At 36.9% G+C, this 11919-nt stretch overlaps 1 pseudogene; it reads left to right on the forward strand.

Moving 5' to 3' along the window:
• LOC120180062 overlaps positions 1–11841 on the forward strand; it is a 29446-nt pseudogene extending 17605 nt beyond the window's left edge.
• Positions 11842–11919: the final 78 nt, after the last annotated feature.

Genomic DNA, 11919 nt, shown 5'->3' on the forward strand with positions numbered 1-11919 from the left:
ATTGTGCAAGAAAAGAAGGTTCCTGAGGAGCCCTTCGAGGATTTCATTAAATCCAAGGAGGGAATCACCAAAAAGAAAGTACCCGAGTTGATGAGTTTCAATGATGACCCCCACAGGAAGATTTGGAGCGAGGAGCAATATCGGTTGATGCGGTTAGAATGGCCGCTGTGGTCACACATACTAGAGAAACGCGTGAAAAGATCGGACACCTGGAGGACCATATGGAAATATACTTCAAGTATGTCAAGGCTAGGGACATGCAACTCAATGTCTTCTTCAAGGAGTTACTCCCGAACACTAACACCAGATTACCGACCTTCCCCAGTGTTATCCTCAAATACACTGTAGGCGGTAGCACATACCATGCCTCGACGTCGCATGTCCCTCCAGAAGTTCCCCTCGATGTGCCCGCTGATGTTCCACCACTGGTAACCCATGTCCCACCCGTACTAGAGAAAGGCCAAGATGACACAAAAGAACTCCTCAGCTCCTCATCTTTCTCTACCACCGAGAGCAGTGATGATACTCCACCCCACTTCTTCTCCGATGAAGCCTTTACTCCAACACTGCTGCAACTTGCGCAAGATCCCATTTCGTCCCCTGTCAGTCAAGCAATGCCAGTCCCTGCAGCAGATCCTAGTCCAACACCAGTTCCAGCACAATCGACTCATACTATCGAGCAGCCAATGCCAGCACGAGCCACATCCAGCAAGAAGCGCTACAAGAGAACGACATGTCATATACTTCAGCCATCTCCAACAGTGACAGTAGAAGCAGTAGACTCAGGATTCGAGAGTCCCTCTACTCCCAAACAACGCCGAATGAGGGCGTCCAGTCAAGCCACCCCGCCATAGTGAGTTTCATTTTAGTTTTCATTTTTCTTTTTCTTATTTTCATATAGATCCATATAGTTTTAATTTTCATGCATTGGGGATATTGCATTTCTCAAGTTTGGGGGAGGTATTGTACCATATTCGGCCATACTTTGTTAGAAAGCAATTGATGATAATTGGTTGAAAATCTTTGCTGTCATGACATAGCAGGTTAAGATTATTGTTATGAATGAATTAGGGATGGCTGATGATGAATGCATATTGTTAAGACTGTCTAAAGAAGAGAACCAACCTTAGGCATGATTCTTTGAAGTTAATAAACACGATTGTAGGTTGTCTTTGTTTCAGGTAATCTATAAATTTTTGGAAAAGAACTTTCTGCTTACCGAGACTTCAAAAATATTTTAAGGGTAAAGTGAAAACTCTCTAGTGTTTAGAAACTTGAAAAATAAGAAAGAAATAAGAAGGAACACTCCTCTGTGTAAAGACATAAACAGAAAAACTCCATAAGAAATTAAGAGTATCCAAGGCATATGAGTGAATGAAAGTAGTCACAGGATGACTCTACCCGACTAGCTTGGGGGTGGAAGGTATGTTCCCTTTCACCTAGAGCGTGGAACAGTATGTGTGATGAGCTGACTCCCCTGTGCTTAAAAAAAGGTGGATAAATAACTAGGAGTATAAACTAAGTCTGAGAAATAATTTGTTCCCTTGACAAACCATAAGTGCTTACTTAAGTTTTCAATTTAATTTTATGCATAGACTGGTTACAATCACGGACTCACTATAGCAAAGAATCCTGACTAGGGAAGGGACTTGACTGATAAGACTGTCGAACATGTTGAGGCCAAACAAATTTTGTTGAGGGTTGAAATCTCAAACCATATGATTTTCTTAACACTACTTTGTCATGACAATTTTGATTTTCTTCTAGCTATTATATATTGCTTGAGGACAAGCAATAACTTAAGTTTGGGGGTGTGATAACTCCGTAAAAAGACTTAATTTCTAGTTTTTTCACTTAAGTTATTGCTTGTCTAAACAAAGTATGCAAATCATTTTAGTTGCATATAGGTTGCGTTAGCTTGTGGTGAATAAATTTTGCTTAGGCAAGATTTATTTGGTTTGACTGATGCTGCTGAAGAGAAAGGGCTATTTGGATTGTGTTTGTGTAGGAAACCTACAGAGGAAGAACATTTCAGTTGTGACAACGTAAATTTGCAAAGGCCAACGGAACAGATGAGAACGTGAGGAGTAGATTTATCTCGTCGAGGCAAGTTTTATCAGAAAAGTCTAAAGCAGGTGTGATGAAACCGCTTATGTCACACGCCAGCTGGATGACCTACTTCACGTGCAAGCAAGCCTTAATTATCCTGACAGCCGTATTTTCTTTTTAAGTCTGGACATTTATTTGATAACAGTTATTTAAAGAACCTCCAAAAAGCAAGCAAAGCCATAGGAGACCGTTCCTTATAAATAACCAGCTGTAGCCGACAAAGAAAAGAGGCAAGGAAGAAGAGAACAGAGCTTTATCCCAGGCATGAGCGATCAACTGCAGTGCTTCTTCACCGTCTACCCACCAACCTTTCTTGGTGTCGTCCATAGCCAGACTTTAGCAGAGCGGTGATCACCAAGACAGGCGTAGTGCTGATCAGAATCGTCACGACATAGCCCCCGGTTTTGAGAGTCGTTCTTTCTTTGTTTTTAACTCTTATCTATTTGGGGTTGTATTAAACGTTGAATTCTGGATGATCTTTGATAGCACCATGAATGTCTTACTTGGTGTTAAACTTTGTTTTGCATGAACAATATTTTTATGTTTTATGAATGATGAATTATGTTTGCTTATGACTGTTTTGCACATTGTTTAAATATTTTACCTTACGCTGTAAGAGAATCGAGAGATTACGTGGGGTATTGGTAAAACATGTCTTGGCAATGTAAGAGAATCGAGAGATAACCTTTTGTCTAGATAGTGATTCTTAGATCGAGAGAATTAAGATAGACGCTAGAGTAGGATAGACAACGCCTATAGTTTACGCTGAGATGTATTGCTACAACAACGGATTATAGTTAACGCTGAGGAGTATTGCCATAGCAATCGTCTAAGAATACCTAGTTATCCTGTCCTGCAGCTTTAGCAAGTCATAATAATTCATTCTAGACTTAGAAATAATTGTTGACAATGCAAGGATTTAGCATCAGTGCTCTGTGATATTTCTGAATATGTGAGGTTGTTTGCATTAGATTTAAATCAACAATTATCTTGTTTTATTTTGTTTTAGTATTCTGCATACTTATTTTGCCTCGACCAAACTTTCATGCAATCGTTAAATCACTTCTTCATTTTATTAATATTAGTTTGATACTTAGTAGGACTTAAGTTCTGACACTAGTTCTAGTTGTGGTAAAAATATATTTCTCGACTAATCCCTGTGGAGACGATACTCACTTACCCTATATTACATGAATCGATTGTGTATACTTGCACATAATTACTTGACTTAACATATACATTTATAAGCAATCAACAGGATCTACCACCAAGAGTTTCTCGGACATCGTCATGTGTGGAGAAATTATCAAAACAACAATCAAGAATGGCCAGATAAGTGGCACTAGCCATACTGAAAATGAGGAAAGAGCTGAGATTAACATCATGGGATCTTATCTAGCTAGTCTAGAGACCATACCTCATAATGTATTTCGTGAAAAGACTCGCATCAATCTAATCCCAATGACGTATGAGGAATTGCTCCCAACGCTAGTTGAGAAGAATCTTGTGATTCAATTTTAATCTAAACCAAGAGAAGCCCCATATCATGAAGGTCATGATATTAACACCGTATGCAGCTATCATATTGGGAGCTCAAGACATACCACTGAGAACTGTAGGGAATTAAAGTGCAAGGTCCAAGATCTGATCGATTTAGGGGCTTCGATGTTCAATGTGTGATGGAGCATTTTGATTGGAAGTCGACTGGGGCATCCATCTGGAGTGTTGTTGTATTCTCATGCATGTCATCTTGTTTGAACTTGTTTTTCTATCTATGTGTGAATGTTTGTAAGTCACTTGACATTCGAACATTTTCAATAAAATGCTTCATTATAAGGAAATGAGCAATGAGAAAATTTTAATCTTGAATTCTTTGAATATCATCATAATGAAGCTTTTTAATAATTGAGGTTGTAAATATTTGACAAATGACAAGATTGAAACCATGCAAAACAGAACCCCAATCCTACACCAAATATATACCATTCTCTTGAAAAGACCAAGCTAACCATCTCCTTGCATGTACAACCAATCAAAGGCTTGCCATTCATGTATGTGTTAGGAGCGGACAAAATGGGGCAACTAGCACATGAGATTGCAAAACTAATTGGTTTCTACTTCTGTTGATGACGTTCAATGATGATCATGATATTCTCATATGGAATGGTCAAGTAGATGAATCTAGTTTAAGATAGTTACTTGGAAATTGAACTCTAACGATGAGATTTCCTGACCTTCAACAAACACATGGACTATAACATGCTCTTCTTAACAAGCTTAAGAAGTTGAATCCGTTTACCCAAAATATATATATACACACACACACACAATAAATCTGAGCTATTCCACTAAAGTAATTGGTTATAGAGGAAAATCGAAAGCCCTGACTTTATGAATAGATTATATTCAAACCATGACATTGATCGGGTACTTGGCAATTCGGTGTTTGCTCCACTGTGATTGTCAAGTCGAAGACTTTAAGGCAATTATAAAAATATGTACAATAAAGTTGAATTCAGCTACCCAAACAATGGCAAATTAAATCAAATTTACTAAACAAAAAGTTTCAGTGAATATGGACTAAGGGAGTTGAGGAACACCTGTTATAATCAACTTCACATGAGCAATCAGAAATCTCATTTTTAGACCAATATTTTTGCACTACCTTGACTAGATGAGTCTACGAAGCTTGAAAAAATGTAAGATTTCATAGAACTGAAACAAAAGTGTTCTAAAGAGTTTAGCAATTGACTATGCTAGTTGCGACATTTTATCTGCATTCGATCAAAATGCTAAACCAAGAAAGAGAGGCATGACATGATCTTCACAATGACTTAATTAAGGATACAAACCTTAGGATTTAGGTAGCCAACCAACCTTGCGATCTTGATATTTGTCAAAGATTCATAGCTATGAAAGATTAAAAGAGAATTTGATTCTTTTGATATCCAATGAACTCCTATTTTATGATTTGTTTCAATCATGAAACCTAGAAAGAGGCAATATTTTTCAAAATTCCTTTTGATATTTTTCAAAATTTTGAAAATTCAAAAAAAGAAAAGCATTTTCAAACAACATAAGTTCTCTGGAAGTATCTTGAAATTCAACGAATATCTCTCCGAAGCACAAGATTGAAGCTGGGGCAAGAGAAGCTAAATTTTTGGGCAAAATTTGGAGGGGCAAGGAAAATAAATTATCTCAGGTCGAGGTTTGCAAGAGTACACCCTGGTGGAAATGAAGACAAACTGAGTCAGGGATAGAATAAAGACTGCTCACACAACCATTCCCCTCACAGATCAACATATACATACATCAACATACATACATGACACATGAAATTTGCATCTTTGTATTCATCATCATGTGCATTAAAGACATTTTCCCTCTTTTGAGGAAAAACACAATAATTCATCAAATCAAGCACATCAAATAAATTTCATCTTAGCATCCATCATAACATCCAAGATAGTCTGTCAGAAATGCATCGTTTTGATCTTTCAGGAAATCAATGTTAAAAAATGACCAGATATCTTTAACCCGAAGAAACAATGATTTGAATTCCTGAAATAAACAATCAAATCTTCTGAAGACCTCTCCTACACATACAGGAACAAGCAGACTGGTTGTCGCCTTTGAGACAATTTCTTTTAAAAACAAATTTTGTCTCACTTGAGACAGATTTCTTAATAACAAATTTTGTCTCGCTTGAGACAATTTCTCTCAAAACAAATTTTGTCTCACTTGAGACAGTTTTTCTCGGAATACAAATTTCAAAATTATTACAATGGAAACAGGATTAATCTCACTTGAGATTTTCAAAATCGATTCGTCTCACTTGAGATAATTTCCCCTTAAAAAAGACATTATGAAATTTGTTTCACTGGAAACAAAAGTTATAATCTTTGAGTCTGTTTCTCTTGAAAGAAATTTTGTCTCCCTTGAGACCCTTTCTCATGAAACACCAATCTTTGAGTCTGTTTCTTTCGAAACAAATTTTGTCTCCCTTGAGATCGTTTCTCATGAAACACCAATCTTTGAGTCTATTTCTCTTGAAACAAATTTTGTATCTCTTGAGATAGTTTATCTTCAAACACTCATCTTTGAGATCATTTCCCTTGAAACAAATTTTTGTCTCTCGTGATACAGCTTCTCTTGAAGCATCATCTTTGAGTCGCTTTCTCTTGAAACCATTATCCCTAAAGATGGTATACCGTTCTCATCATGTAGGAACCGTGTCATCCCCCGACCAGACCTCCTCATCACGTAGGAGCTGTAGTCACCCCTAGATAACCGGTCATCCTCATCAGGTAGTAACTGTGTTATCATCCCTAAAGATGGCCTGCCATCTTCATTGCGTAAGAACAGTGTCATCCCCTGACCAGACCTCCTTATCACGTAGGAACCGTGTTATCACCCTCTCTAAAGATGGCCTACCATCCTCATTGCATAGGAACTGTGTCATCCACCGACCAGATCTCCTCATCACGTAGGAGCTATGTCATCCTTAGACGACCAGACCTCTTCATCATGTATGAGCAGTGTCGTTCCCCAACAAACATATCAAATTTCTAAACCTAAAAAAAAGAGAACCGAACAAAAACTGGTTGTCTTTTTCATCTTTTCCCTATTCTTGTTAACATAAGAATGTGCAAAGAGAGGTAGCTGTAGACACCCATTTTTGTTCAGGTAGAAAAATATTATTATTATTATTATTATCTTTGTTATTATTAATAATTATTTTACAAATTTTACAGGCTTGATCTGGAGCCCAATTACAATAGACCGGCTAACCTACCCGTGGCCCAAATAGAGACCAATTACAAACATCCCAACAACCCCATTACCAGTTGTTGACCCAGTACTAGGCCCCAATAGCCAACCCAAACCGACCTAGGGTCTGACCCTGCTCAGCAACCCACCAGAATCTAGATCTAACCCAACCCCCTAGGGTTTCTGAAACCATAACCCTAGAAATATAATGTCTGACGCTGCCGCATGTTCTCCAATGTCATCGTCGACTACTCCCATCTGTACCAACAGTGACTCAATCAATCAACCGTTCATCAAAATCCCAATAAAAAAATATAAAATCCAAATCATATCCAAAAAGAAATCTATCACTATTATATAACATGAAAGAGCCTTTAGTGAAAAAAGAAAAAGGATTTTGGGGTTTCAAAAGAAAAAACAAAGAGAGATATCAAGATATTCGATGAGGGGGTTTGGCGAGAAAAAAATATACAGAGAGGGAGGGTGAACCCATTCGAACCCAAGCATCAAACCAAATAGAAAAATAGCAAAACCCATTCAAACCAAACGAAAAAAAAGAAAGAACAATGAGAGAAACCCTACCTTTGATCGGAAGAACGTGAGGAAGCTCGAGGGTCACCAGGACTTTGGGTTCTTTGAAAGTATTATACTAGATCTAGGGTTCTTGAGAGATTTTTAGGCTAAAAGGATTCGGGTTTTAGTTTGAGGATAAGGAGAGGGTTTGTTTAGGGTCGGTTGTGCTTCTCCGGCCACCGTGCACCGCCGTGTGCCTCTCAGGCCGCTGTGGCCTTTCTTCTCCCCGAGGGGAGGGTTGAGAGAGTCTGTGACCCTCTCTCTTTGTTTTTCTGATAAAGAGGAGAAATGAAGGGGTGATGGGAAAAAACCCTAAATTAGGGTCTATATAGTGAACACAAAACGCTGTTGTTTTGCCCCCAACCCCATCCATGTTTTCTATTTAGAGGATAATAGCCTTTTTGGTCCCTAGGTTTTTGTAATCTTATTATTAAGCCATTAAATGAAAGTTTACTTTATTTGACTTTGAGCACTTATATTTCAGTATTTACGTTTTAGTCCTATTATTATATGGTACGTAATTCCTGTTAATATTTGACTTTGGTCACTATGTTTGTAATTATTTTATTTTAGTCACTGATTGAGTGTGTTATGATATTATCCTTGATGTTTAACTTTGACCATGAAATTTGTAAATATTTTATTTTAGTCACTGTTTGGCATTTGGTTTAATTCTTGTTTAGTCCCTTATAGCATTTTTCGGGTTATTTACATTTTCAGCGCTTGTATTATTTAATATTTTTAGTCTTGGCCCTGGGTTACTCTGCTTATTGTAAATATTTTATTTCACATTTACAATCGTATTTGTTTATATTGTTTTTCCTTAACGATTAATTTTATTCGAATATTTCAAGAACCAATTTGTAGAATGAGCGTGGAAAGTATCACTTGATCGAAGTGGTACAATCCGATACGATGTTATAATGAAATGGGACTTGGAATAAATCTATTTTATTTTATTAATTAAATATTTTATGTGAATGATTCAATGCGTTTTTATTAATTTGTTTTATTTTTGTGCAAATGTCGATATTCATTTTTATTTCGATACGTGTTATTCAAAGGTAGAATATTCTTTTACGAATGAGAAATGGTTGATATAGCTTTCCCGATGAAGGATTGCGAATTTCAAGATTTCTTATCGAGTAAAAGGATTTTCTTTTAAATAATTAAATCAAAGTAAGTTAATTAAATTTTAATAAATGGATGATAATTTAACTTTATATTTGATTCATACTTTCCACTATTTACGACAATGTGTAAGTGATTCAATACCAGTTTTTGGGCGTTGTAGGGGTGCTTACCCTTCCCACATCCCGAACTCGTTTAAACGAATCTATGGTAAACGCATACAAGATTTTGTCTTAAAAAATGATTTTTCCTTAAAATTATTTTTAAAAAACATTTTTAGATATTCGACCTACCTAACCCAAAGGTCGATGGCGACTTCATTCAATTTAACTCCAATCAATTCAAAATCACCAAAATTTTCCAAATAAAAGTCATAATTGTTTTTTAAAACAATATTTAATTGTTTTTTAAAAAAATGGTTATGACATATACCACATTATGTGGATCATAAGATGCATCATTGGTATGAAACATGTTATATGATTAAATTTTATAATAAATAGATCAGATAAAATTTTATAGTTTCATAGTAACTATATAAAATACATATATTATATAGTGTTATAAAGTGAATTCCACTCTTATACAAAATTTATATAATAATAAATAAACATATAATTATGATACTTAATGTTAATATAAAAATTTAATTTAAAATTAATCACGTCAATTTTAGATACGAGAAAAATTAAATTAATTTTAAAATAATATTAATAAATAATTTAATTAATTCAAATTTAAGTAACTAATTTTAAACATAACTATTACGATATTATTAATTATATATATTTATAATTCAGTTTTAATAATTAAATTAGAACAATTCATCTATTTAATTTTATATTTTAGATAATTTAAAGTTTGTTGCGGCGTTGCGGTGCAATTTATAGCGTGTTGCGGTGTTACGTAATGGGTTTTGACCGCAACAATTGTGATGCAGTTCTTTTATCGCGTTGCGTCGCGGTAACCTTAAAAAACATTACGATGCGGGCGTTACGCTATATTACGAACTCAATTTAGTACTACGCCTTCGAGGGACTTGGGGACTCCATCTCGTCCATCAGCACTGCCGTTGAACCAGGAAGTGAGGTGACGACGGGAAGGGCAGTTGGGACAGCAATAGGGAGAGTGGCGATATTGTTGGTTTTGAGTTTGTTGTGTATATGTTGTAAGAAGAGTAGAAGAAGATATGATGAAATTTACTAAGTGCCTTCCCCACCACTTTCTGGTCTTAAAGGTTAGATCCTTTTCCTCCATTTTTGTTAAATATTTTAAACATGAAAATGCTTCTTTTTTCATTTTGGTTTGGTTTTCCATTAAAAATATGAAAATATGAAGAATGATGCTTGCTTGGGTGAAGCTGACGATAGACAATTGAATCATAAATTTGGTGTTTTTTGGTATATTGTTGTTGGTGCATGTGCATAGTGTTTCTCTTGGTAATCAACTAATCATAATAATTCAAAGAGGTTTTTTTTTTCACCAACTGATCCATATGGTGGCCGGCAGTATCCCCGGCAACAAAATCCTCCATTGCAGCCTTTGAATCCTCCACCAGTTACAGCATGGCGACCTCAGCCAATGCCGTCACCTCCACCACCCTCACCTTTCATGAGCAGCAGTGGAGGTTCTGGATCTACTTATTCAGGTTACGAAACCTCGCTGCTGCCGTCCTCACCTGGTATTGCGCTAGGTTTCTCAAAGAACAGATTTACGTATGAAGAATTAGCTAGTGCAACAGACAGCTTCTCAGATGCAAACCTCCTTAGACAAGGTGGTTTCGGGTATGTGCGCCGTGGAGTTCTCCTGAATGCGAAACAAATAGCCATCAAGCAACTGAAGGCCGGAAGTGAACAAGGGGAGAGAGAATTTCATGCAGACGTCGAGATTATCAACCGTGTCCATCACAAACATCTCGTATAATTGGTCGGATATTGCATCTTGGGGACAACAAGAATGCTCGTTAATGAATTTGTTCCAAACAACACTTTGGAGTTTCACTTGCATGGTATGATAGTCTTGATTTGCAGGTCACAGAGCTTGTTTGGATTATTGTGAATGCAGAATAATGTTCATAATGCTAATTCCAGGAAAGGGGCGACTTACCGTCCAAAATCGCTATAGTATCGGCAAATGGACTTGCATATCTTCATGAGGATTGTATGGTTTTGTTGGCTCTCTCCCTTGCATGCTTACTCTAGATCTGGGATTTTCGTCACTTGTTAACTATTATCAATGTCTTCAGGTCATCCTAAGATCATTAATCGTGATATTAAGGCGGCTAACATTCTTTTGGATTACAAGTTTGGAGCTAAGGTATTGATTTCAGTTGTTTTGAATGGTCGTCTTGGTCTTTTTCGTCGTCACCCAAATCCGTATGCTTTCACAATATCGTCATGAGACGATGGATAAAGATGTTTTCACTCTTCAGGTTGCTGATTTCGGACTCGCAAAGTTTTCATTTCAACACTCGTGTCTCCACTAGGCTGATGGGTACCTTTGGGTAAGAAGACCTCTGCTTTCTGTTTTCTCGGTTCATACGCTGGTTGTTTTCGGTTTACTTCATTCTCACTCTCTAGGTATTTGGCTCCCGAGTATGCTTCGAGTGGAAAACTCACGGACAAATTGGATGTTTTCTCTTTCGGAGTCATGCTTTTGGAATTGATTACTGGATGCAGACTCGTAGACAGACTCTTCTTACATGGAAGACAGTTTGGTTGAGTGGGTTAGTTATCAATTTTGGTCTATGCTTGTCCGAGCAATCACTCACGAGCACAAACACAAACACGCATACTTCATCTGCATATTCTTCTCCAACTCTCCAAACCAGTTTCAGTAAATCTGATTCGGCATTGCAGGCTAGGCCATTGCTCCCACAAGCTTTGGATGATGGAAACTTCAATAGTCTGGCTGATCCCAAGTTACAAAAGGAATATAACCACAACGAGATGATTCACATGGCTGCTTGCACTGCTGTTAGGTAAATGGTGTCAAACAAAATTTCCATCTGACCTTATAGCACTTTAATGAAGTAGAATCTGATCAAAACTGTAACCAAGCAGATTGTCTAATCTCAATGAAGAACTGAAACCCGGACATGGCAATGTCTACTACTCTTATGAAAGCTCCGAGTACAATACAAGCCAGTACAACGAAGACATGAAAAGGTTCAGGAAGGCGACACTGGGCACAAACAAATGCGCTGCTAGTAATGAGTACAGTGAGCTGACAAGCAAATACTGTTTATATGAAAAATAGCCAAGGTTATAGCGGAAACTCAACCTCGTGATGCAAGACACCCTATTATTACATTGTAAAGATCCCATCCTTTTTTTA

The sequence above is a fragment of the Hibiscus syriacus genome, unplaced genomic scaffold (genome assembly GCF_006381635.1).
Source record: "Hibiscus syriacus cultivar Baekdansim isolate YM2019G1 unplaced genomic scaffold, ASM638163v2 tig00112488_pilon, whole genome shotgun sequence".
In the NCBI taxonomy this organism is placed as follows: Eukaryota; Viridiplantae; Streptophyta; class Magnoliopsida; order Malvales; family Malvaceae; genus Hibiscus; species Hibiscus syriacus.